This window comes from Opisthocomus hoazin, chromosome 29 (genome assembly GCF_030867145.1).
Source record: "Opisthocomus hoazin isolate bOpiHoa1 chromosome 29, bOpiHoa1.hap1, whole genome shotgun sequence".
Lineage (NCBI taxonomy): Eukaryota > Metazoa > Chordata > Aves > Opisthocomiformes > Opisthocomidae > Opisthocomus > Opisthocomus hoazin.
Genome location: NC_134442.1, coordinates 3,164,609 through 3,192,603, shown reverse-complemented (window position 1 = coordinate 3,192,603; position 27,995 = coordinate 3,164,609).

Here is a 27,995-nt window from a genome sequence, read left to right as displayed (position 1 = left end):
AGTCCTTCATTTGTTATAGATCGATTGTAAGGCTGGATTGCATTTTGAGATCTTCAAGATAAATCAAACCCCGGGATCAACCCCACAGATTATATAACATATCAAATTCAAAGTAAAAAAATAACAATTCAGGGACAAGAGCAGGCCAAAGACATCTTCATGAGGCAACAACACAGGAAGCGTATGTGGAAGAAGGTAAAAGAAATTTGAGAGAAGATTAGTTAATATGGGTGCAGTGCTCTGAAGATCAGAAGTGTGAAGCATGAAGTGTACCAAGGAGTGGCAGAGGAGGGGTGGGCACTTGGCCCATGGGGCATGGGAGTCTGTGAAGCATGGGCAGCCTCCATCCACAGGCACAAAGCTGAGTCTAGGGAGAGAAGGCTGAGTGAATTTTGCGCTTTATTTTATGGTATGGCATTTTCTGTATGTATTCTATTGCATGGCATGGTATTTATTTTTCGTAAGTATTGCATGTGCTGTATGGTATATACAGTATGGGGTTTATTGTATTCTATGGTATGGTCTGCTGGTTTTTATTGTATTCTTTGTATTGTAGTTTGTATTATATTGTACTGTATGTTATCTATTGTATGGTATGGTATTGTATGGTATAATGTTACACTGCATTTTGTATTGCATTTTATGTATTTTATGTGTCATAATGTATTTTACGTGTTCTCTTTAATGTATTGTACAGTAAGGCATTGATGTTATTGTAGGTATTTTATGTATTATTTTGTACAGAATATATGGAATGGTGTTTCTTGTACTGTATTTTCTCGACTACTGGGATTTGTATTGTCTAGTATGCATTGCATTGTCTGTCACGTATGGTATATGGTGTATTGTATTTTATGTTCTGCACTGTATCTATTGTATTCTATTTGATGAAGGTTAGGGTATGCACTGTACTGTATGCAGGCATTGTATGTACTGCATGCTGTGTCGGTATTGTATTGTTTATCGTGTGGTGCCTACTGTGTGTTGTATGGTATTGGATGATACGGTGTTGTATGGTGTGGCGTAGATTGCCTTGTCTATATCCTGTGTTTGTGTTGTAGGCATTGTATTTTGGTTTGTATTGTCTTTAGTACTGTATGCATTTGACTGTATGCAGTACACAGTGTATGCTGTAGCATGTGTTGTATGTGATGCATGTGTTGTATTTTCTATTGTATGTGCTGTGCGTGTTGTGTTGTGGTGCTGGTGTTGTATCCTATATTGTGTTGTATGTCATGCTACGGCATTATTGCAATGCGTGTGTTGTATTGTACGTATCGTATGTGTTGAGTTGCATGGTATGTATTGCAGGGCCTGGCGTTGCGTTTATTGTACGTACTGTATTTTTTATTGCATTGACTGCTGTATGGTGTTTTGGTTTGTATTGTGGTTTATCACAATCAAAATCAAGTGTTATTAAAGAAAACAAGCAGTCTGTACCGCACCGCAAGCTAATAAGCTTAATGCCTTGGTGATGTGTTTGACCTTTGCTTCTGGGACTTTTTTTCCCCTCTTCTTACTCATTCCATGTTGACTCTGCGAGGAGTCTCCTCTGTGTCTTCCTTCCACTCCAGCCTTCTGCTGCACGCAAAGACAACAGACATGTCTATGCCATGCAATATTGTGCATTTTAAGAATTGCAAGGCACTCTCACGATCTACTTCTGTCAGTATGACATGGAATTGTACCTTGCAGAAAGAGCTGCTTGGTTGCCTATGTATTGTACTGATTTTAGCTCTGAGCACAGTGCCATGCTGACACAGCTACACGTGGCTTCCAGCTCAGGGCCCGCTTTTTTGTCACTTCCCTGGGAGATCTCTCATCTCTATTCCACTGTGTGACATGTGAAAAAAAGAGAAGTGATCGAGTGTGGTGCTGTTCTAACTTATATTTCAGCATCTAAGGAAACAGGACAAAGCCAACTCAAAACATTTCAGACATCGCTGGAGACTTCAGATGGTGTCTTGATATTCTAAAACGTTTTTAAATTGTACGTTTTTCTAAACAAACTGCTGGGACATGAGGCTAAAACTTTGGTGGTGTATGAAAATGAATATGTGAATAGTCTTCAGACTGCCTGTAAGGAATGGAGAGTGGTAACACGGGGTCCTTCTCGTGCTCCCAGGCGAGAGGCACCTTTATGGCTGGCAGTAAGAAGGGGTTTTAGCCAGTGCGTCCTTCTGCTGCCTCTTTTCCCAGCACCCACGCACGAATTACAAGAAAAGGAAAATGCAAGCAAATCCCTCTTGGTAACAAGAGAGCCGGGTGTGGGACCTGTGGCTGAGCTCGGGACAGGGAGCACCCCTGGAGCAGCCTTGGGGCTTGCTGCCAACCTGCCTTCAAATGAGCTCTCCCAGCAGGTTGGTGCCCAGGAGTTACTTGGAGTTTTGCTCTTCTCCTTCAGGAACCACGTTCGATGCCAAGCACACCCAGAGCCAGGAGAGGACTTCTAGGACAGCTGGGGCTGATGGTGACAGTTCCCACCAGCTGCCCAGGCCAGGGAGATGCAGGTGAGATAGCAGGGAGGAGACACCAACTAATTGCCTCTTCTCTTGCAGGAACAGGCTTTAGCAGCAGGAGAGAGCCAGGCACAAAGGGCCTCTGAGGTCAAAGAAAGTGTCACGCAGCCAGAGCACACAGAGGCGAAAGGAGAGAAATAGGTGCAGGTCCCATGGCTGGGACAGTGCTTTCAAGGTACCACCTGCCATCGAAACACGACAACAGCGAAAGGCACTGGCAGGTGATGGAGTGACTGGGAAGAGTGCCTGGCAGAGGGAAGAGCACTGAGAGACAGGAGACAAGACAGAAACGGAGGTGAACCAGATGGCAGGTTGAGACTGAAGGTCTACCAGCTACATTGCTCTTCTGGGCCAACACTGGTGCGGGCAGTCGCACTGCCTGCTATGCGTGGCCACAGACGTGCAATTGGAAGCAGCATGGCTTCATAGGCACTAGAAGACGTCCCCAAACAAACCGCACTCCACGCTGCTTTGGTTTTCAAAAATTGACCTGAAGGTGGTGCCCGATATCTGCTTAGAGCAGGCAGAAGATGGCCTTGGAGAACGTCACTTGTCTTCTGTGGATACTCTGTGATGCCAGCAGCAGATTTTTGCAGGTGGTTAAGAGGGAATGGTGTGAGAGGTGGGCACCCTTCAGCAATATGTGAAGGAAGAGCTGGGGTCATTCTGGGGAGAGCACTCTGGCAGAGACAGCTTTGCTTGTTTGGCTGAGCCCTGTCCCTAATCACCACAGCCCCCAAACAGGTAGTGCAGAGGGGACGTGCCTAGGTGGGAAGCAGCTCGGGGTATGCGTGGTCAAGCACCTCCAAGTCCTTCCTGACTCCAGCAGGGGGAGATGTGGCCGGTGGTTGGCAGGCCTGGTCCTCTTGTAAGGTCTGTGAATGCTGGGGCTGATCAGTCAGGTAGGCTGCAGCCACATGCCACCCACGGGACTGAAAAGGTCTCTGTCCTCTTGCTCGAGAGCTAGGCCAGCTTCAGGTTCGCTAGTGCACTGCGCACGCACACAGCGCTCCCACCAGGAGCTGGCCCGAGACACTCGGTCTTTCCAACTGCGGGGTCCCTATGACCTGTGTTCCCTTCTGCCATCGCCAGCAGCCAGGCCGCTAGACCCACCCCTCTAGCAGGTACAGAGCGGGGCCACACAGAAAAGGATGTGGAATGGCTCTCAAGAAGAAGGTCGGACAGGCTGTGGGGAGTAGGGACAGGGTTCAGCCAAACAAGCTAAGCAACCGGCACTTTGCTTATGCTCAAGGACGAGCTTCTTGAGCCCCCCTTCTCTCCATTTTCCACACTTATTCATCCCCCTCGACTTCCTTGGCTCCTCACTTTCTCTGCCCTTGTCTCCTCCCAATCAAGGGACCTAGCCCCGCCTACTAGTCCCCCTTGCTCCCAGGTCTGTCACATCTGGGAACAGATTGGGTCTTTCAGGGGCTGTTAGCTAGGTCATCTTGGCCTTGCGTGGCATTACTGCAGTGGTTTCCTGGCTACAGCTGTCCCTGCCAGAGTCCTCTCCCCAGAATGACCCCGGCTCTTCCTTCAGATATTGCTGAAGTCTGGCCACCTCTCACACCATTCCCCCTTAACTTCTGGTGACATCTGGCTCTTCCTCATGGCACTGTAACTCCTGCCAGCTTTCTTTCATCTTTCCATTTAGCAAAGGCTTCAACCAGGTCCTAATCATCATCCCCAGAGTTGTCTGCATGTCGCATCATTATTTTGCATCCTCTTGCTAGCCTCAATGTGCCAGTCTTCTTCATGCCATGGTGGCTCTGAGCACGCTCCTGTCTGACCAGCCATGGTGTCAGCCCTGCTGAGCGACTCTTGCCCTTTGTGCCCTCCTTGACTGCCTGCAGCCCCATTTTGCCGGGCGTGGAAATCCTTGCCTTGCGCACGAGAATGAATTGGACTCAGGCACGGTTAACTGTGAAACCTGGCAACTTTATTCCAAGAACTAAGTCAGCTTCAGCATTTGTGTGCACTGGGAAGTGTTGCGGAGGAAGAACCGGACTCGACACGATGATCAATGTGATCACGTACAAGCCGTTTATTAGCCTCAGATAGCTCACTTTTATATTCCCCACTACATACGCGGCGATTCCCCATTGGTGATAATCAATTTAACTCACATAGTAACTCGATTATGATTGGTGTGCGTCACTAGCTCACGCGCAGTGCTCGTGGCCTTCTTGCAGGCGGCAAGTTCCTCTTCGGCATCTGGGAGTTGTTTGTCTCTGCATTCTTACTTCCTCATTCCAACCGCAGTTTGTCCTCTGGATGCTCTTGCGGCCTTATGCTAAGGCTCTGCGGCCTTAGGCTAAGGCTTCATGGCCTTCTAGAGAAATGCTGGATTGCTCACATGTCCCCAGTCCTTTAATGCTTCATCCTCCACAGGGAGGAGAGCGGGCAGCACAGAGCAGGCCTTTGATGCTGAGGCTGCCTTTGGAGCAGCAGGCATTGCCCCAGAAGGAAATGATCATGGTCCAGTGCAGCCTGCGCTGGTTCCTGTTGATCCTGCTCCTCAAGCCTTTTTTCCCCTGAGGAACTGCAGGAGCTCCTTCAGAAGAGTAAAGAATTCCACCAGCTTCTGGCGTGGAAATGGACAGGAGCTAATGCTGCCCGACTGTGTTGGTGCTGGTGTTGGCCTTGGCCTCTGAGAGGGGCTTGAGGTGGAGAGAAAATGACTCCATGGCTGTGCTGTTGGACTATCTCTTCTTGCTGAGCGCCGTCCCATCTGTAGCAGGATCCAGTCGTAGAAGTGCTGCGTGGAGGTGTAGACTCCAGGCTGGTTTGGTCTGGCACAGCCTCTCCCCCAGCTGGTCACTCCAACAAGCCAGAAGTAGTCGTTGGTGTTATCTTTGCAGACCAGAGGACCACCGCTGTCACCCTGCAGCGGAGGAGAGAGGGTTAAGGTGGTGTTGGGTGGCCCCGGTCAGCACTCTGGCTGGCTCCTTCTCTCCCGCAGCAGCTGCCAGAGCTGTCCTGACTGCACACAAAGGCTCTGCTCAGGTGCTGGAGCCTACAGAAGCTTGTCTGGCAGGGGGTGGTGGGCCAGTCAGGCAGGGCTCTCTCTCTGTCCTCTTTGCACAGTGATCCTGGATGTGTGGAAGGGGGATGTTGCAGGACTGGGCTCTGGAGCTGTGGGCTGCCCAGAGCACTAGATGGGCTTTGTGGGCAGAGAGCCAGGCCTCTGGGACAAGGGCGGCCCTGGGCAAGGACCTGCATCTGGGCAAGGGGAGGTGAACCCCAAGAGTGGAGGGGACCCAGCAGTGGCAGGCTGACTTGCCAGGCAAAGCACGCGCTGGGGCAGGTTTGGGCGGTTGCCACAGGGCTGCCTGTGCTGTTGGGGGTGGACTTGTAGCACGCTCCTACCTGGCAGGTGTCGATGCCGCCCTGCGGATAGCCAGCACACAAGTTGTGGCTGTGGATGGCCCCTCCGTACCAGCGGCTGCTGTTGCAGAGCTTGATATCGATGAGGCGGACCTTGGCCTCCTGCAGGACATAACTTGGTCCCCCAGCTGTCAGCACAGAAAGGAGTTAACAGCCAGCAGCTCGCTGCCAGTTCTCCTCTCCTCCCCCCCACCCCCCCGGTGTCTGGCTGAAGCCCTGCCCTAGGGCTGGGCTTTGCGTCTCCAGAGGCACTGTGCCGCTGCTGTCTCCCTTCTGTCTTGCTTGGGGTAATGGGCCAGGCCCACCTCTCCATCGGCATGCACCCCGCAGCCCGACTCTGGCTTTCGCCTCTGCTGTCAGGAAGCCCACCCCGCCTCCCCAGTGTGCCCAGCCTGCGCTCAGGACACCACTCCCTTTTGGGAACTCACCTCTTGCAGTCGTGGAACCCCAGCCACTGACGTAGCAGCTTCTCAGCTGCGACACTCTCAGCCAGGCGTCGGGCACACAGGCAAGCTGCACGTAGTAGCCGCACAGGACAGGCTGGTCCAATTCCAGCAAGGCAATGTCTTTCCTCTGCGTGATGTTGTAGTAGTGCTCGTGAACCAGTAGCCGCTTAATAGTGCGCACTTGGGTCTCAGGGCCCAGCTGAGTCAAGTGGCTGGCCCCGATCACCACGTGCCACATGGTGATGTGCCTGCAAGGCAGGTGGAGAGAGGGGTCAGAGGGAGCGCAGCCACGTGCTGCAAGCAGCCCAGCAGTTGCCTGCCTTCTGCTGCACAGGGCAGAGAGGAAGGCAGCGCTACGGAGGGTGCGACTGCCCTAGCACGCCTTGGGCACAAGGAGTGTCGGGCGGGAGGCTGCTAGGAAGCCGTGGCGTGAGCCCAGCCCTCTTGCGAGCAGTCTCTCAGCTGGGCTTGGCAGTGCCCAGGCACTGGGCGTGCTGCAAGGAAGCGAGATGGCGCTAGCACGTGCTGCTGTGGAGCGGGCACGTGCTAGTGCTGTGGGGCTGTTCCCTGGTCCTCCTTACCCGGGCGTGATGAAGCAGTGGGCTGCTGTCAGCACCCACTGTGGGCTGATGAGCGACCCTCCGCAGACATGCGCTATGCCTCCTATGATGGGCTTCTGGATGCTGACGATCCAGGGCCAGGCCCCTAGCTGGGCATCGGTGCCACCCACGACGCGTGACATGCCGTAGTAAGAATCCATGGGCCGGTGCCCGCAGGTCCCTCTGTAAGCAGAAACTGATGAATGTCCTGCTCGGTGGCTTGCTGCTGTTGAGGCTGCAGGTCAGCCCCCTTCCCCCCCACCAGGCGCTGCATGGACAGCAGGACCGCGGAACCCTGTGGGGCATGCGTCCATCTACCCCTGTTTGTGCTTGAGCCCCGTAGGCGAGTTGTGCCAGCGGCCTGGCTGCTGGCAAGGAACTGAGGCTCCCACATGGCGTTTGGGAAGCTTTGGTGTGGCCAGGGGGAAAAGCGAGCACCCGCCAGTGAAGCCCACAAGGGCTGCCCCAGCTCCCTCCCAGAGCCTCGGGCCACTTACCCACAGTTGTCCCACATGCCGTACGCCGGCCAGCACACGGCCAGCAGGACCAGGACGGGGAGAAAATTCATGGCTGCCAGCGGCACGTGGCAGCTGCAAGAAGCGAGAGCTGGTGGCCAGCAGTGCAGCAGCCGACGTAGTGCCTGCAGCAGTCCCGCTGCCCAGGGAACCCTTGGCCCCGTGGCTGATGTCACAGAGTGGCTGGTTCCGGGTGCTGGGCACGGTGGATTCTAGGGGGGGGCGGGCAACATGGAGGGTTCCGAGCAGGAGGGGAGGCAGAAGCTGGGCTCGGACACCCCCAGCAGACCCCCGCTGAATGCTCTGCTTGCGGGACGAGGCTCTGCAGACCTCGTGGCAGGCAGCAGCGCCTGCCTCCCACTGCTGCCTGCTAACAGCTAGCCGGGAAAACCAAGTGTGGCACCATAGCCTCTTTGGGAAGTTCACTGCCACCCCGCTCTGCGCAGCCGCTTGCCACCAGGTCCTTCCCAAAGAAACTGACACCGCAGAACGGAACTACTACAGGCAGTAGGCACCTGGTTGGGGGCTGAAGAGCCAATCTGCTTACAGCCGCGGCAGGCAAGCAGGGATGTGCAAGCCAAATCAACCAAGTATAGCCAAGCACTGCCATCCTGTCCTGCACAAAGCACAGCGAAACACAGATGGAGCACGCTCCACGCTGGCTCTGTCTGCCACCGCAACGCCCTCTGACAGGCTCCGTGTCCTTGCTGTCTACCAGCTACATTGCTCTTCTGGGCCAACACTGGTGCGGGCAGTCGCACTGCCTGCTATGCGTGGCCACAGACGTGCAATTGGAAGCAGCATGGCTTCATAGGCACTAGAAGACGTCCCCAAACAAACCGCACTCCACGCTGCTTTGGTTTTCAAAAATTGACCTGAAGGTGGTGCCCGATATCTGCTTAGAGCAGGCAGAAGGTGGCCTTGGAGAACGTCACTTGTCTTCTGTGGATACTCTGTGATGCCAGCAGCAGATTTTTGCAGGTGGTTAAGAGGGAATGGTGTGAGAGGTGGGCACACTTCAGCAATATGTGAAGGAAGAGCTGGGGTCATTCTGGGGAGAGCACTCTGGCAGAGACAGCTTTGCTTGTTTGGCTGAGCCCTGTCCCTAATCACCACAGCCCCCAAACAGGTAGTGCAGAGGGGACGTGCCTAGGTGGGAAGCAGCTCGGGGTATGCGTGGTCAAGCACCTCCAAGTCCTTCCTGACTCCAGCAGGTGGAGATGTGGCCGGTGGTTGGCAGGCCTGGTCCTCTTGTAAGGTCTGTGAATGCTGGGGCTGATCAGTCAGGTAGGCTGCAGCCACATGCCACCCACGGGACTGAAAAGGTCTCTGTCCTCTTGCTCGAGAGCTAGGCCAGCTTCAGGTTCGCTAGTGCACTGCGCACGCACACAGCGCTCCCACCAGGAGCTGGCCCGAGACACTCGGTCTTTCCAACTGCGGGGTCCCTATGACCTGTGTTCCCTTCTGCCATCGCCAGCAGCCAGGCCGCTAGACCCACCCCTCTAGCAGGTACAGAGCGGGGCCACACAGAAAAGGATGTGGAATGGCTCTCAAGAAGAAGGTCGGACAGGCTGTGGGGAGTAGGGACAGGGTTCAGCCAAACAAGCTAAGCAACCGGCACTTTGCTTATGCTCAAGGACGAGCTTCTTGAGCCCCCCTTCTCTCCATTTTCCACACTTATTCATCCCCCTCGACTTCCTTGGCTCCTCACTTTCTCTGCCCTTGTCTCCTCCCAATCAAGGGACCTAGCCCCGCCTACTAGTCCCCCTTGCTCCCAGGTCTGTCACATCTGGGAACAGATTGGGTCTTTCAGGGGCTGTTAGCTAGGTCATCTTGGCCTTGCGTGGCATTACTGCAGTGGTTTCCTGGCTACAGCTGTCCCTGCCAGAGTCCTCTCCCCAGAATGACCCCGGCTCTTCCTTCAGATATTGCTGAAGTCTGGCCACCTCTCACACCATTCCCCCTTAACTTCTGGTGACATCTGGCTCTTCCTCATGGCACTGTAACTCCTGCCAGCTTTCTTTCATCTTTCCATTTAGCAAAGGCTTCAACCAGGTCCTAATCATCATCCCCAGAGTTGTCTGCAGGTCGCATCATTATTTTGCATCCTCTTGCTAGCCTCAATGTGCCAGTCTTCTTCATGCCATGGTGGCTCTGAGCACGCTCCTGTCTGACCAGCCATGGTGTCAGCCCTGCTGAGCGACTCTTGCCCTTTGTGCCCTCCTTGACTGCCTGCAGCCCCATTTTGCCAGGCGTGGAAATCCTTGCCTTGCGCACGAGAGTGAATTGGACTCAGGCACGGTTAACTGTGAAACCTGGCAACTTTATTCCAAGAACTAAGTCAGCTTCAGCATTTGTGTGCACTGGGAAGTGTTGCGGAGGAAGAACCGGACTCAACACGATGATCAATGTGATCACGTACAAGCCGTTTATTAGCCTCAGATAGCTCACTTTTATATTCCCCACTACATACGCGGCGATTCCCCATTGGTGATAATCAATTTAACTCACATAGTAACTCGATTATGATTGGTGTGCGTCACTAGCTCACGCGCAGTGCTCGTGGCCTTCTTGCAGGCGGCAAGTTCCTCTTCGGCATCTGGGAGTTGTTTGTCTCTGCATTCTTACTTCCTCATTCCAACCGCAGTTTGTCCTCTGGATGCTCTTGCGGCCTTATGCTAAGGCTCTGCGGCCTTAGGCTAAGGCTTCATGGCCTTCTAGAGAAATGCTGGATTGCTCACATGTCCCCAGTCCTTTAATGCTTCATCCTCCACAGGGAGGAGAGCGGGCAGCACAGAGCAGGCCTTTGATGCTGAGGCTGCCTTTGGAGCAGCAGGCATTGCCCCAGAAGGAAATGATCATGGTCCAGTGCAGCCTGCGCTGGTTCCTGTTGATCCTGCTCCTCAAGCCTTTTTTCCCCTGAGGAACTGCAGGAGCTCCTTCAGAAGAGTAAAGAATTCCACCAGCTTCTGGCGTGGAAATGGACAGGAGCTAATGCTGCCCGACTGTGTTGGTGCTGGTGTTGGCCTTGGCCTCTGAGAGGGGCTTGAGGTGGAGAGAAAATGACTCCATGGCTGTGCTGTTGGACTATCTCTTCTTGCTGAGCGCCGTCCCATCTGTAGCAGGATCCAGTCGTAGAAGTGCTGCGTGGAGGTGTAGACTCCAGGCTGGTTTGGTCTGGCACAGCCTCTCCCCCAGCTGGTCACTCCAACAAGCCAGAAGTAGTCGTTGGTGTTATCTTTGCAGACCAGAGGACCACCGCTGTCACCCTGCAGCGGAGGAGAGAGGGTTAAGGTGGTGTTGGGTGGCCCCGGTCAGCACTCTGGCTGGCTCCTTCTCTCCCGCAGCAGCTGCCAGAGCTGTCCTGACTGCACACAAAGGCTCTGCTCAGGTGCTGGAGCCTACAGAAGCTTGTCTGGCAGGGGGTGGTGGGCCAGTCAGGCAGGGCTCTCTCTCTGTCCTCTTTGCACAGTGATCCTGGATGTGTGGAAGGGGGATGTTGCAGGACTGGGCTCTGGAGCTGTGGGCTGCCCAGAGCACTAGATGGGCTTTGTGGGCAGAGAGCCAGGCCTCTGGGACAAGGGCGGCCCTGGGCAAGGACCTGCATCTGGGCAAGGGGAGGTGAACCCCAAGAGTGGAGGGGACCCAGCAGTGGCAGGCTGACTTGCCAGGCAAAGCACGCGCTGGGGCAGGTTTGGGCGGTTGCCACAGGGCTGCCTGTGCTGTTGGGGGTGGACTTGTAGCACGCTCCTACCTGGCAGGTGTCGATGCCGCCCTGCGGATAGCCAGCACACAAGTTGTGGCTGTGGATGGCCCCTCCGTACCAGCGGCTGCTGTTGCAGAGCTTGATATCGATGAGGCGGACCTTGGCCTCCTGCAGGACATAACTTGGTCCCCCAGCTGTCAGCACAGAAAGGAGTTAACAGCCAGCAGCTCGCTGCCAGTTCTCCTCTCCTCCCCCCCACCCCCCCGGTGTCTGGCTGAAGCCCTGCCCTAGGGCTGGGCTTTGCGTCTCCAGAGGCACTGTGCCGCTGCTGTCTCCCTTCTGTCTTGCTTGGGGTAATGGGCCAGGCCCACCTCTCCATCGGCATGCACCCCGCAGCCCGACTCTGGCTTTCGCCTCTGCTGTCAGGAAGCCCACCCCGCCTCCCCAGTGTGCCCAGCCTGCGCTCAGGACACCACTCCCTTTTGGGAACTCACCTCTTGCAGTCGTGGAACCCCAGCCACTGACGTAGCAGCTTCTCAGCTGCGACACTCTCAGCCAGGCGTCGGGCACACAGGCAAGCTGCACGTAGTAGCCGCACAGGACAGGCTGGTCCAATTCCAGCAAGGCAATGTCTTTCCTCTGCGTGATGTTGTAGTAGTGCTCGTGAACCAGTAGCCGCTTAATAGTGCGCACTTGGGTCTCAGGGCCCAGCTGAGTCAAGTGGCTGGCCCCGATCACCACGTGCCACATGGTGATGTGCCTGCAAGGCAGGTGGAGAGAGGGGTCAGAGGGAGCGCAGCCACGTGCTGCAAGCAGCCCAGCAGTTGCCTGCCTTCTGCTGCACAGGGCAGAGAGGAAGGCAGCGCTACGGAGGGTGCGACTGCCCTAGCACGCCTTGGGCACAAGGAGTGTCGGGCGGGAGGCTGCTAGGAAGCCGTGGCGTGAGCCCAGCCCTCTTGCGAGCAGTCTCTCAGCTGGGCTTGGCAGTGCCCAGGCACTGGGCGTGCTGCAAGGAAGCGAGATGGCGCTAGCACGTGCTGCTGTGGAGCGGGCACGTGCTAGTGCTGTGGGGCTGTTCCCTGGTCCTCCTTACCCGGGCGTGATGAAGCAGTGGGCTGCTGTCAGCACCCACTGTGGGCTGATGAGCGACCCTCCGCAGACATGCGCTATGCCTCCTATGATGGGCTTCTGGATGCTGACGATCCAGGGCCAGGCCCCTAGCTGGGCATCGGTGCCACCCACGACGCGTGACATGCCGTAGTAAGAATCCATGGGCCGGTGCCCGCAGGTCCCTCTGTAAGCAGAAACTGATGAATGTCCTGCTCGGTGGCTTGCTGCTGTTGAGGCTGCAGGTCAGCCCCCTTCCCCCCCACCAGGCGCTGCATGGACAGCAGGACCGCGGAACCCTGTGGGGCATGCGTCCATCTACCCCTGTTTGTGCTTGAGCCCCGTAGGCGAGTTGTGCCAGCGGCCTGGCTGCTGGCAAGGAACTGAGGCTCCCACATGGCGTTTGGGAAGCTTTGGTGTGGCCAGGGGGAAAAGCGAGCACCCGCCAGTGAAGCCCACAAGGGCTGCCCCAGCTCCCTCCCAGAGCCTCGGGCCACTTACCCACAGTTGTCCCACATGCCGTACGCCGGCCAGCACACGGCCAGCAGGACCAGGACGGGGAGAAAATTCATGGCTGCCAGCGGCACGTGGCAGCTGCAAGAAGCGAGAGCTGGTGGCCAGCAGTGCAGCAGCCGACGTAGTGCCTGCAGCAGTCCCGCTGCCCAGGGAACCCTTGGCCCCGTGGCTGATGTCACAGAGTGGCTGGTTCCGGGTGCTGGGCACGGTGGATTCTAGGGGGGGGCGGGCAACATGGAGGGTTCCGAGCAGGAGGGGAGGCAGAAGCTGGGCTCGGACACCCCCAGCAGACCCCCGCTGAATGCTCTGCTTGCGGGACGAGGCTCTGCAGACCTCGTGGCAGGCAGCAGCGCCTGCCTCCCACTGCTGCCTGCTAACAGCTAGCCGGGAAAACCAAGTGTGGCACCATAGCCTCTTTGGGAAGTTCACTGCCACCCCGCTCTGCGCAGCCGCTTGCCACCAGGTCCTTCCCAAAGAAACTGACACCGCAGAACGGAACTACTACAGGCAGTAGGCACCTGGTTGGGGGCTGAAGAGCCAATCTGCTTACAGCCGCGGCAGGCAAGCAGGGATGTGCAAGCCAAATCAACCAAGTATAGCCAAGCACTGCCATCCTGTCCTGCACAAAGCACAGCGAAACACAGATGGAGCACGCTCCACGCTGGCTCTGTCTGCCACCGCAACGCCCTCTGACAGGCTCCGTGTCCTTGCTGTCTACCAGCTACATTGCTCTTCTGGGCCAACACTGGTGCGGGCAGTCGCACTGCCTGCTATGCGTGGCCACAGACGTGCAATTGGAAGCAGCATGGCTTCATAGGCACTAGAAGACGTCCCCAAACAAACCGCACTCCACGCTGCTTTGGTTTTCAAAAATTGACCTGAAGGTGGTGCCCGATATCTGCTTAGAGCAGGCAGAAGGTGGCCTTGGAGAACGTCACTTGTCTTCTGTGGATACTCTGTGATGCCAGCAGCAGATTTTTGCAGGTGGTTAAGAGGGAATGGTGTGAGAGGTGGGCACACTTCAGCAATATGTGAAGGAAGAGCTGGGGTCATTCTGGGGAGAGCACTCTGGCAGAGACAGCTTTGCTTGTTTGGCTGAGCCCTGTCCCTAATCACCACAGCCCCCAAACAGGTAGTGCAGAGGGGACGTGCCTAGGTGGGAAGCAGCTCGGGGTATGCGTGGTCAAGCACCTCCAAGTCCTTCCTGACTCCAGCAGGTGGAGATGTGGCCGGTGGTTGGCAGGCCTGGTCCTCTTGTAAGGTCTGTGAATGCTGGGGCTGATCAGTCAGGTAGGCTGCAGCCACATGCCACCCACGGGACTGAAAAGGTCTCTGTCCTCTTGCTCGAGAGCTAGGCCAGCTTCAGGTTCGCTAGTGCACTGCGCACGCACACAGCGCTCCCACCAGGAGCTGGCCCGAGACACTCGGTCTTTCCAACTGCGGGGTCCCTATGACCTGTGTTCCCTTCTGCCATCGCCAGCAGCCAGGCCGCTAGACCCACCCCTCTAGCAGGTACAGAGCGGGGCCACACAGAAAAGGATGTGGAATGGCTCTCAAGAAGAAGGTCGGACAGGCTGTGGGGAGTAGGGACAGGGTTCAGCCAAACAAGCTAAGCAACCGGCACTTTGCTTATGCTCAAGGACGAGCTTCTTGAGCCCCCCTTCTCTCCATTTTCCACACTTATTCATCCCCCTCGACTTCCTTGGCTCCTCACTTTCTCTGCCCTTGTCTCCTCCCAATCAAGGGACCTAGCCCCGCCTACTAGTCCCCCTTGCTCCCAGGTCTGTCACATCTGGGAACAGATTGGGTCTTTCAGGGGCTGTTAGCTAGGTCATCTTGGCCTTGCGTGGCATTACTGCAGTGGTTTCCTGGCTACAGCTGTCCCTGCCAGAGTCCTCTCCCCAGAATGACCCCGGCTCTTCCTTCAGATATTGCTGAAGTCTGGCCACCTCTCACACCATTCCCCCTTAACTTCTGGTGACATCTGGCTCTTCCTCATGGCACTGTAACTCCTGCCAGCTTTCTTTCATCTTTCCATTTAGCAAAGGCTTCAACCAGGTCCTAATCATCATCCCCAGAGTTGTCTGCAGGTCGCATCATTATTTTGCATCCTCTTGCTAGCCTCAATGTGCCAGTCTTCTTCATGCCATGGTGGCTCTGAGCACGCTCCTGTCTGACCAGCCATGGTGTCAGCCCTGCTGAGCGACTCTTGCCCTTTGTGCCCTCCTTGACTGCCTGCAGCCCCATTTTGCCAGGCGTGGAAATCCTTGCCTTGCGCACGAGAGTGAATTGGACTCAGGCACGGTTAACTGTGAAACCTGGCAACTTTATTCCAAGAACTAAGTCAGCTTCAGCATTTGTGTGCACTGGGAAGTGTTGCGGAGGAAGAACCGGACTCAACACGATGATCAATGTGATCACGTACAAGCCGTTTATTAGCCTCAGATAGCTCACTTTTATATTCCCCACTACATACGCGGCGATTCCCCATTGGTGATAATCAATTTAACTCACATAGTAACTCGATTATGATTGGTGTGCGTCACTAGCTCACGCGCAGTGCTCGTGGCCTTCTTGCAGGCGGCAAGTTCCTCTTCGGCATCTGGGAGTTGTTTGTCTCTGCATTCTTACTTCCTCATTCCAACCGCAGTTTGTCCTCTGGATGCTCTTGCGGCCTTATGCTAAGGCTCTGCGGCCTTAGGCTAAGGCTTCATGGCCTTCTAGAGAAATGCTGGATTGCTCACATGTCCCCAGTCCTTTAATGCTTCATCCTCCACAGGGAGGAGAGCGGGCAGCACAGAGCAGGCCTTTGATGCTGAGGCTGCCTTTGGAGCAGCAGGCATTGCCCCAGAAGGAAATGATCATGGTCCAGTGCAGCCTGCGCTGGTTCCTGTTGATCCTGCTCCTCAAGCCTTTTTTCCCCTGAGGAACTGCAGGAGCTCCTTCAGAAGAGTAAAGAATTCCACCAGCTTCTGGCGTGGAAATGGACAGGAGCTAATGCTGCCCGACTGTGTTGGTGCTGGTGTTGGCCTTGGCCTCTGAGAGGGGCTTGAGGTGGAGAGAAAATGACTCCATGGCTGTGCTGTTGGACTATCTCTTCTTGCTGAGCGCCGTCCCATCTGTAGCAGGATCCAGTCGTAGAAGTGCTGCGTGGAGGTGTAGACTCCAGGCTGGTTTGGTCTGGCACAGCCTCTCCCCCAGCTGGTCACTCCAACAAGCCAGAAGTAGTCGTTGGTGTTATCTTTGCAGACCAGAGGACCACCGCTGTCACCCTGCAGCGGAGGAGAGAGGGTTAAGGTGGTGTTGGGTGGCCCCGGTCAGCACTCTGGCTGGCTCCTTCTCTCCCGCAGCAGCTGCCAGAGCTGTCCTGACTGCACACAAAGGCTCTGCTCAGGTGCTGGAGCCTACAGAAGCTTGTCTGGCAGGGGGTGGTGGGCCAGTCAGGCAGGGCTCTCTCTCTGTCCTCTTTGCACAGTGATCCTGGATGTGTGGAAGGGGGATGTTGCAGGACTGGGCTCTGGAGCTGTGGGCTGCCCAGAGCACTAGATGGGCTTTGTGGGCAGAGAGCCAGGCCTCTGGGACAAGGGCGGCCCTGGGCAAGGACCTGCATCTGGGCAAGGGGAGGTGAACCCCAAGAGTGGAGGGGACCCAGCAGTGGCAGGCTGACTTGCCAGGCAAAGCACGCGCTGGGGCAGGTTTGGGCGGTTGCCACAGGGCTGCCTGTGCTGTTGGGGGTGGACTTGTAGCACGCTCCTACCTGGCAGGTGTCGATGCCGCCCTGCGGATAGCCAGCACACAAGTTGTGGCTGTGGATGGCCCCTCCGTACCAGCGGCTGCTGTTGCAGAGCTTGATATCGATGAGGCGGACCTTGGCCTCCTGCAGGACATAACTTGGTCCCCCAGCTGTCAGCACAGAAAGGAGTTAACAGCCAGCAGCTCGCTGCCAGTTCTCCTCTCCTCCCCCCCACCCCCCCGGCGTCTGGCTGAAGCCCTGCCCTAGGGCTGGGCTTTGCGTCTCCAGAGGCACTGTGCCGCTGCTGTCTCCCTTCTGTCTTGCTTGGGGTAATGGGCCAGGCCCACCTCTCCATCGGCATGCACCCCGCAGCCCGACTCTGGCTTTCGCCTCTGCTGTCAGGAAGCCCACCCCGCCTCCCCAGTGTGCCCAGCCTGCGCTCAGGACACCACTCCCTTTTGGGAACTCACCTCTTGCAGTCGTGGAACCCCAGCCACTGACGTAGCAGCTTCTCAGCTGCGACACTCTCAGCCAGGCGTCGGGCACACAGGCAAGCTGCACGTAGTAGCCGCACAGGACAGGCTGGTCCAATTCCAGCAAGGCAATGTCTTTCCTCTGCGTGATGTTGTAGTAGTGCTCGTGAACCAGTAGCCGCTTAATAGTGCGCACTTGGGTCTCAGGGCCCAGCTGAGTCAAGTGGCTGGCCCCGATCACCACGTGCCACATGGTGATGTGCCTGCAAGGCAGGTGGAGAGAGGGGTCAGAGGGAGCGCAGCCACGTGCTGCAAGCAGCCCAGCAGTTGCCTGCCTTCTGCTGCACAGGGCAGAGAGGAAGGCAGCGCTACGGAGGGTGCGACTGCCCTAGCACGCCTTGGGCACAAGGAGTGTCGGGCGGGAGGCTGCTAGGAAGCCGTGGCGTGAGCCCAGCCCTCTCGCGAGCAGTCTCTCAGCTGGGCTTGGCAGTGCCCAGGCACTGGGCTTGCTTCAAGGAAGCGGGATGGCGCTAGCACATGCTGCTGTGGAGCGGGCACGTGCTAGTGCTGTGGGGCTGTTCCCTGGTCCTCCTTACCCGGGCGTGATGAAGCAGTGGGCTGCTGTCAGCACCCACTGTGGGCTGATGAGCGACCCTCCGCAGACATGCGCTATGCCTCCTATGATGGGCTTCTGGATGCTGACGATCCAGGGCCAGGCCCCTAGCTGAGCATCGGTGCCACCCACGACGCGTGACATGCCGTAGTAAGAATCCATGGGCCGGTGCCCGCAGGTCCCTCTGTAAGCAGAAACTGATGAATGTCCTGCTCGGTGGCTTGCTGCTGTTGAGGCTGCAGGTCAGCCCCCTTCCCCCCCACCAGGCGCTGCATGGACAGCAGGACCGCGGAACCCTGTGGGGCATGCGTCCATCTACCCCTGTTTGTGCTTGAGCCCCGTAGGCGAGTTGTGCCAGCGGCCTGGCTGCTGGCAAGGAACTGAGGCTCCCACATGGCGTTTGGGAAGCTTTGGTGTGGCCAGGGGGAAAAGCGAGCACCCGCCAGTGAAGCCCACAAGGGCTGCCCCAGCTCCCTCCCAGAGCCTCGGGCCACTTACCCACAGTTGTCCCACATGCCGTACGCCGGCCAGCACACGGCCAGCAGGACCAGGACGGGGAGAAAATTCATGGCTGCCAGCGGCACGTGGCAGCTGCAAGAAGCGAGAGCTGGTGGCCAGCAGTGCAGCAGCCGACGTAGTGCCTGCAGCAGTCCCGCTGCCCAGGGAACCCTTGGCCCCGTGGCTGATGTCACAGAGTGGCTGGTTCCGGGTGCTGGGCACGGTGGATTCTAGGGGGGGGCGGGCAACATGGAGGGTTCCGAGCAGGAGGGGAGGCAGAAGCTGGGCTCGGACACCCCCAGCAGACCCCCGCTGAATGCTCTGCTTGCGGGACGAGGCTCTGCAGACCTCGTGGCAGGCAGCAGCGCCTGCCTCCCACTGCTGCCTGCTAACAGCTAGCCGGGAAAACCAAGTGTGGCACCATAGCCTCTTTGGGAAGTTCACTGCCACCCCGCTCTGCGCAGCCGCTTGCCACCAGGTCCTTCCCAAAGAAACTGACACCGCAGAACGGAACTACTACAGGCAGTAGGCACCTGGTTGGGGGCTGAAGAGCCAATCTGCTTACAGCCGCGGCAGGCAAGCAGGGATGTGCAAGCCAAATCAACCAAGTATAGCCAAGCACTGCCATCCTGTCCTGCACAAAGCACAGCGAAACACAGATGGAGCACGCTCCACGCTGGCTCTGTCTGCCACCGCAACGCCCTCTGACAGGCTCCGTGTCCTTGCTGTCTACCAGCTACATTGCTCTTCTGGGCCAACACTGGTGCGGGCAGTCGCACTGCCTGCTATGCGTGGCCACAGACGTGCAATTGGAAGCAGCATGGCTTCATAGGCACTAGAAGACGTCCCCAAACAAACCGCACTCCACGCTGCTTTGGTTTTCAAAAATTGACCTGAAGGTGGTGCCCGATATCTGCTTAGAGCAGGCAGAAGGTGGCCTTGGAGAACGTCACTTGTCTTCTGTGGATACTCTGTGATGCCAGCAGCAGATTTTTGCAGGTGGTTAAGAGGGAATGGTGTGAGAGGTGGGTACACTTCAGCAATATGTGAAGGAAGAGCTGGGGTCATTCTGGGGAGAGCACTCTGGCAGAGACAGCTTTGCTTGTTTGGCTGAGCCCTGTCCCTAATCACCACAGCCCCCAAACAGGTAGTGCAGAGGGGACGTGCCTAGGTGGGAAGCAGCTCGGGGTATGCGTGGTCAAGCACCTCCAAGTCCTTCCTGACTCCAGCAGGTGGAGATGTGGCCGGTGGTTGGCAGGCCTGGTCCTCTTGTAAGGTCTGTGAATGCTGGGGCTGATCAGTCAGGTAGGCTGCAGCCACATGCCACCCACGGGACTGAAAAGGTCTCTGTCCTCTTGCTCGAGAGCTAGGCCAGCTTCAGGTTCGCTAGTGCACTGCGCACGCACACAGCGCTCCCACCAGGAGCTGGCCCAAGACACTCGGTCTTTCCAACTGCGGGGTCCCTATGACCTGTGTTCCCTTCTGCCATCGCCAGCAGCCAGGCCGCTAGACCCACCCCTCTAGCAGGTACAGAGCGGGGCCACACAGAAAAGGATGTGGAATGGCTCTCAAGAAGAAGGTCGGACAGGCTGTGGGGATTATTGAGAGGGCTTTAAACAGAGCTGGCGGGGCTCATTGAGAGGGCTTTAAACGAGGTTCAAAGGGGGAAGGGGACATCACCCAGCTCACTAGGGAAGAGCCCAGGTTTGGCGTGCCAGGGTCAGGGGTGAGATTTGCTGCCCAGCTCAAGTGTGTCTATACCAACGCACGTAGCATGGGCAAAAACAGGAGGAGCTGGAAGCCATTATACAGCAGGACGGCTATGACTTGGTCGCCATCACAGAAATGTGGTCGGACAACTCGCATGACTGGCATGCTGTCATGGATGGCTACAGACTCTTTAGGAAAGACAGGCCAACAAGGAGAGGTGGTGGAGTTGCTCTATATGTGAGGGAGCAACTGGAATGCATTGAGGTTGGCCTGGGGGCAAATGAGGAACGAGTTGAGAGCTTGTGGGTAAGAATTAAGGGACAGTCTCACACGGGTGACATTACAGTGCCACCTGACCAGGAGAAGGAAATTGATGAGGCTTTCTACAGGCAGCTACAAGCAGCCTCAAAATCACAGGCCCTGGTTCTCATGGGGACTTCAACCACCCTGACATCAGCTGGGAAGACCATACAGCTAGGCAGGCACAATCCAGGAGGTTCCTATAGAGCATCGATGATAACTTTCTGACGCAAGTGGTGAAGGAACCCACAAGGAAAGGCACTCTGCTGGACCTTGTATTAAGAAACAAGGAGGGACTGGTGGAGGCTGTGAAGGTCGGAGGTAGACTCAGCTGCAGTGACCATGGAATGGTCGAGTTCAGAATCCTGCATGGAGGAAGCAGGGCGATAAGCAGGATCAAAACCTTGGACCTCAGAAGGGCTAACTTTGGCGTCTTCAGGGAGCTACTGGGAAGAATCGCATGGGCCAGGGCTTTCGAAGGCAGGAAGGTCCAAGAGTGCTGGTCGCTGTTTAAATGTCACTTCCTCCACGCTCAGGAGCGGTGCATCCCCCTGAGAAAGAAGTATAACAAAGGAGGAAGGAGACCTGCATGGTTGAACAAGGAGATTCTAGTGGAGATCAGGTGGAAGAGAAAGGTCCGTGGAATGTGGAAAGAGGGGCAGGCCACTTGGGAAGAGTACAAAAACGTGGTGAGAGCGTGCAGGGATGTGACGAGAAAGGCCAAGACCCACTTGGAATTGGAGCTGGCAAGGGATGTCAAAAACAACAAGAAGGGCTTCTTCAAGTACATCAGCAGCAAAAGAAAGGCTAGGGACAATGTGGGGCCGCTGCTGAATGAGGTGGGTGTCCTGGTGACAGAGGATGCAGAGAAGGCAGAGCTACTGAATGCCTTCTTTGCTTCAGTCTTCAGTGTCAAGGCAGGCCCTCAAGAATCCCAGGCCCTGGAGGTAAGAGAAGAAACCTAGAGAGAGGACGACTTTCCCTTGGTTGAGGAGGACTGTGTGAGGGATCGATTAAACAATCTGGATACCCACAAATCCATGGGCCCCAATGGAATGCACCCACAAGTGCTGAGGGAGCTGGCAGATGTCATTGCTGAGCCACTCTCCATCATCTTTGAGAGGTCCTGGAGGACAGGAGAGGTGCCCGAGGACTGGAGGAAGGCCAATGTCACTCCAATCTTCTAAAAGGACAAGAAGGAGGACCCAGGGAACTACAGGCCGGTCAGCCTCACCTCCATCCCGGGAAAGGTGATGGAGCAGCTTATCCTGGAGGCCATCATCAAGCAAGTGGAGGAAAAGAAGGTTATCAGGAGTAGTCAGCATGGCTTCACCAAGGGGAACTCATGCCTGACTAATCTGATAGCTTTCTACGATGGCATGACTGGCTGGCTAGATGAAGTTAGAGCCGTGGATGTTTTCTACCTTGACTTCAGCAAGGCTTTCGACACAGTCTCCCATAATATCCTCCTAGGGAAGCTCAGGAAGTGTGGGCTAGATGAGTGGTTGGTGAAGTGGATTGAGAACTGTCTGAATGGCAGAACTCAGAGGGTTGTAGTCAGCGGCGCTGAGTCTAGTTGGAGACCGGTAACTAGTGGTGTCCCTCAGGGGTCAGTACTAGGCCCAGTCTTGTTTCACTTCTTCATCAACGACCTGGATGAAGAGTTTGAATGTACCCTCAGCATATTTGCTGATGACACCAAACTGGGAGGTGTGGTATATACACCAGAAGGCTGTGCTGCCATTCAGCGTGACCTGGATAGGCTGGAAAGTTGGGCAGAGAGGAACCTGATGCGGTTCAACAAAGGCAAATGCAGAGTCCTGCTCCTGGGGAGGAACAACCCCATGCATCAGTACAGGCTTGGAGTGGACCTGCTGGAGAGCAGCTGTGCGGAGAGGGATCTGGTTGTCCTGGTGAACGACAGGTTAACCATGAGCAAGCAGTATGCCATGGCTGCCAAGAAAGCTAATGGGATCCTGGGATGCATTAGGAGGAGTGTGGCCAGCAGGTCGAGGGAGGATTTTCTTCCCCTTCACACTGCCCTGGTGAGGCCCCATCTGGAACTGTGTTCAGTTCTGGGCTCCCCAGTTCAAGTAAGATGAAGAGCTACTGGAGAGAGTCCAGCGAAGGGCTACGAGGATGGTGAGGGGACTGGAACATCTCTCCTATAAGGAGAGGCTAAGGGAGCTGGGCTTGTTCAGCCTGAAGAGAGAAGGCTGCGAGGGCACCTAATATATACTTACAAATATCTGCAGGGTGGGTGTCAGTAGGATGGGGCCAAGCTCTTTTCAGTAGTGCCCAGTGACAGGACAAGGGGCAACGGGCACAAACTGAAGCACAGGAAGTTCCGTCTGAACATGAGGAAGAACTTCTTCCCTCTGAGGGTGACAGAGCACTGGAACAGGCTGCCCAGGGAGGTTGTGGAGTCTCCTTCTCGGAGATATTCAAGACCCGCCTGAACAAGGTCCTCTACAGCCTATAGTAGGTGACCCTGCTTGGACAGGGGGGTTGGACTAGATGACCCACAGAGGTCCCTTCCAACCTCTACCATCTGTGATTCTGTGATTCTATGATCAACCTCCAACATGCTTTTTTTTTTCAAAATTTAGTTGATACTGGTTCAGACAATTACCAGAAAAGTTAGTGCAGTCATGTTATGACAGTTCTGAATTTCTTCAGTCTAGTCCTCTCAAATACCCAAGCTGCACACAAGCCTCTTTCAGACAGTCTGTTTTATCTATTATTGCAATGTCAAGATAGTCCTTCATTTGTTATAGATCGATTGTAAGGCTGGATTGCATTTTGAGATCTTCAAGATAAATCAAACCCCGGGATCAACCCCACAGATTATACAACATATCAAATTCAAAGTAAAAAAATAACAATTCAGGGACAAGAGCAGGCCAAAGACATCTTCATGAGGCAACAACACAGGAAGCGTATGTGGAAGAAGGTAAAAGAAATTTGAGAGAAGATTAGTTAATATTGGTGCAGTGCTCTGAAGATCAGAAGTGTGAAGCATGAAGTGTACCAAGGAGTGGCAGAGGAGGGGTGGGCACTTGGCCCATGGGGCATGGGAGTCTGTGAAGCATGGGCAGCCTCCATCCACAGGCACAAAGCTGAGTCTAGGGAGAGAAGGCTGAGTGAATTTTGCGCTTTATTTTATGGTATGGCATTTTCTGTATGTATTCTATTGCATGGCATGGTATTTATTTTTCGTAAGTATTGCATGTGCTGTATGGTATATACAGTATGGGGTTTATTGTATTCTATGGTATGGTCTGCTGGTTTTTATTGTATTCTTTGTATTGTAGTTTGTATTATATTGTACTGTATGTTATCTATTGTATGGTATGGTATTGTATGGTATAATGTTACACTGCATTTTGTATTGCATTTTATGTATTTTATGTGTCATAATGTATTTTACGTGTTCTCTTTAATGTATTGTACAGTAAGGCATTGATGTTATTGTAGGTATTTTATGTATTATTTTGTACAGAATATATGGAATGGTGTTTCTTGTACTGTATTTTCTCGACTACTGGGATTTGTATTGTCTAGTATGCATTGCATTGTCTGTCACGTATGGTATATGGTGTATTGTATTTTATGTTCTGCACTGTATCTATTGTATTCTATTTGATGAAGGTTAGGGTATGCACTGTACTGTATGCAGGCATTGTATGTACTGCATGCTGTGTCGGTATTGTATTGTTTATCGTGTGGTGCCTACTGTGTGTTGTATGGTATTGGATGATACGGTGTTGTATGGTGTGGCGTAGATTGCCTTGTCTATATCCTGTGTTTGTGTTGTAGGCATTGTATTTTGGTTTGTATTGTCTTTAGTACTGTATGCATTTGACTGTATGCAGTACACAGTGTATGCTGTAGCATGTGTTGTATGTGATGCGTGTGTTGTATTTTCTATTGTATGTGCTGTGCGTGTTGTGTTGTGGTGCTGGTGTTGTATCCTATATTGTGTTGTATGTCATGCTACGGCATTATTGCAATGCATGTGTTGTATTGTACGTATCGTATGTGTTGAGTTGCATGGTATGTATTGCAGGGCCTGGCGTTGCGTTTATTGTACGTACTGTATTTTTTATTGCATTGACTGCTGTATGGTGTTTTGGTTTGTATTGTGGTTTATCACAATCAAAATCAAGTGTTATTAAAGAAAACAAGCAGTCTGTACCGCACCGCAAGCTAATAAGCTTAATGCCTTGGTGATGTGTTTGACCTTTGCTTCTGGGACTTTTTTTCCCCTCTTCTTACTCATTCCATGTTGACTCTGCGAGGAGTCTCCTCTGTGTCTTCCTTCCACTCCAGCCTTCTGCTGCAGGCAAAGACAACAGACATGTCTATGCCATGCAATATTGTGCATTTTAAGAATTGCAAGGCACTCTCACGATCTACTTCTGTCAGTATGACATGGAATTGTACCTTGCAGAAAGAGCTGCTTGGTTGCCTATGTATTGTACTGATTTTAGCTCTGAGCACAGTGCCATGCTGACACAGCTACACGTGGCTTCCAGCTCAGGGCCCGCTTTTTTGTCACTTCCCTGGGAGATCTCTCATCTCTATTCCACTGTGTGACATGTGAAAAAAAGAGAAGTGATCGAGTGTGGTGCTGTTCTAACTTATATTTCAGCATCTAAGGAAACAGGACAAAGCCAACTCAAAACATTTCAGACATCGCTGGAGACTTCAGATGGTGTCTTGATATTCTAAAACGTTTTTAAATTGTACGTTTTTCTAAACAAACTGCTGGGACATGAGGCTAAAACTTTGGTGGTGTATGAAAATGAATATGTGAATAGTCTTCAGACTGCCTGTAAGGAATGGAGAGTGGTAACACGGGGTCCTTCTCGTGCTCCCAGGCGAGAGGCACCTTTATGGCTGGCAGTAAGAGGGGGTTTTAGCCAGTGCGTCCTTCTGCTGCCTCTTTTCCCAGCACCCACGCACGAATTACAAGAAAAGGAAAATGCAAGCAAACCCCTCTTGGTAACAAGAGAGCCGGGTGTGGGACCTGTGGCTGAGCTCGGGACAGGGAGCACCCCTGGAGCAGCCTTGGGGCTTGCTGCCAACCTGCCTTCAAATGAGCTCTCCCAGCAGGTTGGTGCCCAGGAGTTACTTGGAGTTTTGCTCTTCTCCTTCAGGAACCACGTTCGATGCCAAGCACACCCAGAGCCAGGAGAGGACTTCTAGGACAGCTGGGGCTGATGGTGACAGTTCCCACCAGCTGCCCAGGCCAGGGAGATGCAGGTGAGATAGCAGGGAGGAGACACCAACTAATTGCCTCTTCTCTTGCAGGAACAGGCTTTAGCAGCAGGAGAGAGCCAGGCACAAAGGGCCTCTGAGGTCAAAGAAAGTGTCACGCAGCCAGAGCACAAAGAGGCGAAAGGAGAGAAATAGGTGCAGGTCCCATGGCTGGGACAGTGCTTTCAAGGTACCACCTGCCATCGAAACACAAGAACAGCGAAAGGCACTGGCAGGTGATGGAGTGACTGGGAAGAGTGCCTGGCAGAGGGAAGAGCACTGAGAGACAGGAGACAAGACAGAAACGGAGGTGAACCAGATGGTAGGTTGAGACTGAGGGTCTACCAGCTACATTGCTCTTCTGGGCCAACACTGGTGCGGGCAGTCGCACTGCCTGCTATGCGTGGCCACAGACGTGCAATTGGAAGCAGCATGGCTTCATAGGCACTAGAAGACGTCCCCAAACAAACCGCACTCCACGCTGCTTTGGTTTTCAAAAATTGACCTGAAGGTGGTGCCCGATATCTGCTTAGAGCAGGCAGAAGGTGGCCTTGGAGAACGTCACTTGTCTTCTGTGGATACTCTGTGATGCCAGCAGCAGATTTTTGCAGGTGGTTAAGAGGGAATGGTGTGAGAGGTGGGCACACTTCAGCAATATGTGAAGGAAGAGCTGGGGTCATTCTGGGGAGAGCACTCTGGCAGAGACAGCTTTGCTTGTTTGGCTGAGCCCTGTCCCTAATCACCACAGCCCCCAAACAGGTAGTGCAGAGGGGACGTGCCTAGGTGGGAAGCAGCTCGGGGTATGCGTGGTCAAGCACCTCCAAGTCCTTCCTGACTCCAGCAGGTGGAGATGTGGCCGGTGGTTGGCAGGCCTGGTCCTCTTGTAAGGTCTGTGAATGCTGGGGCTGATCAGTCAGGTAGGCTGCAGCCACATGCCACCCACGGGACTGAAAAGGTCTCTGTCCTCTTGCTCGAGAGCTAGGCCAGCTTCAGGTTCGCTAGTGCACTGCGCACGCACACAGCGCTCCCACCAGGAGCTGGCCCGAGACACTCGGTCTTTCCAACTGCGGGGTCCCTATGACCTGTGTTCCCTTCTGCCATCGCCAGCAGCCAGGCCGCTAGACCCACCCCTCTAGCAGGTACAGAGCGGGGCCACACAGAAAAGGATGTGGAATGGCTCTCAAGAAGAAGGTCGGACAGGCTGTGGGGATTATTGAGAGGGCTTTAAACAGAGCTGGCGGGGCTCATTGAGAGGGCTTTAAACGAGGTTCAAAGGGGGAAGGGGACATCACCCAGCTCACTAGGGAAGAGCCCAGGTTTGGCGTGCCAGGGTCAGGGGTGAGATTTGCTGCCCAGCTCAAGTGTGTCTATACCAACGCACGTAGCATGGGCAAAAACAGGAGGAGCTGGAAGCCATTATACAGCAGGACGGCTATGACTTGGTCGCCATCACAGAAATGTGGTCGGACAACTCGCATGACTGGCATGCTGTCATGGATGGCTACAGACTCTTTAGGAAAGACAGGCCAACAAGGAGAGGTGGTGGAGTTGCTCTATATGTGAGGGAGCAACTGGAACGCGTTGAGGTTGGCCTGGGGGCAAATGAGGAACGAGTTGAGAGCTTGTGGGTAAGAATTAAGGGACAGTCTCACACGGGTGACATTACAGTGCCACCTGACCAGGAGAAGGAAATTGATGAGGCTTTCTACAGGCAGCTACAAGCAGCCTCAAAATCACAGGCCCTGGTTCTCATGGGGACTTCAACCACCCTGACATCAGCTGGGAAGACCATACAGCTAGGCAGGCACAATCCAGGAGGTTCCTATAGAGCATCGATGATAACTTTCTGACGCAAGTGGTGAAGGAACCCACAAGGAAAGGCACTCTGCTGGACCTTGTATTAAGAAACAAGGAGGGACTGGTGGAGGCTGTGAAGGTCGGAGGTAGACTCAGCTGCAGTGACCATGGAATGGTCGAGTTCAGAATCCTGCATGGAGGAAGCAGGGCGATAAGCAGGATCAAAACCTTGGACCTCAGAAGGGCTAACTTTGGCGTCTTTAGGGAGCTACTGGGAAGAATCGCATGGGCCAGGGCTTTCGAAGGCAGGAAGGTCCAAGAGTGCTGGTCGCTGTTTAAATGTCACTTCCTCCACGCTCAGGAGCGGTGCATCCCCCTGAGAAAGAAGTATAACAAAGGAGGAAGGAGACCTGCATGGTTGAACAAGGAGATTCTAGTGGAGATCAGGTGGAAGAGAAAGGTCCGTGGAATGTGGAAAGAGGGGCAGGCCACTTGGGAAGAGTACAAAAACGTGGTGAGAGCGTGCAGGGATGTGACGAGAAAGGCCAAGACCCACTTGGAATTGGAGCTGGCAAGGGATGTCAAAAACAACAAGAAGGGCTTCTTCAAGTACATCAGCAGCAAAAGAAAGGCTAGGGACAATGTGGGGCCGCTGCTGAATGAGGTGGGTGTCCTGGTGACAGAGGATGCAGAGAAGGCAGAGCTACTGAATGCCTTCTTTGCTTCAGTCTTCAGTGTCAAGGCAGGCCCTCAAGAATCCCAGGCCCTGGAGGTAAGAGAAGAAACCTAGAGAGAGGACGACTTTCCCTTGGTT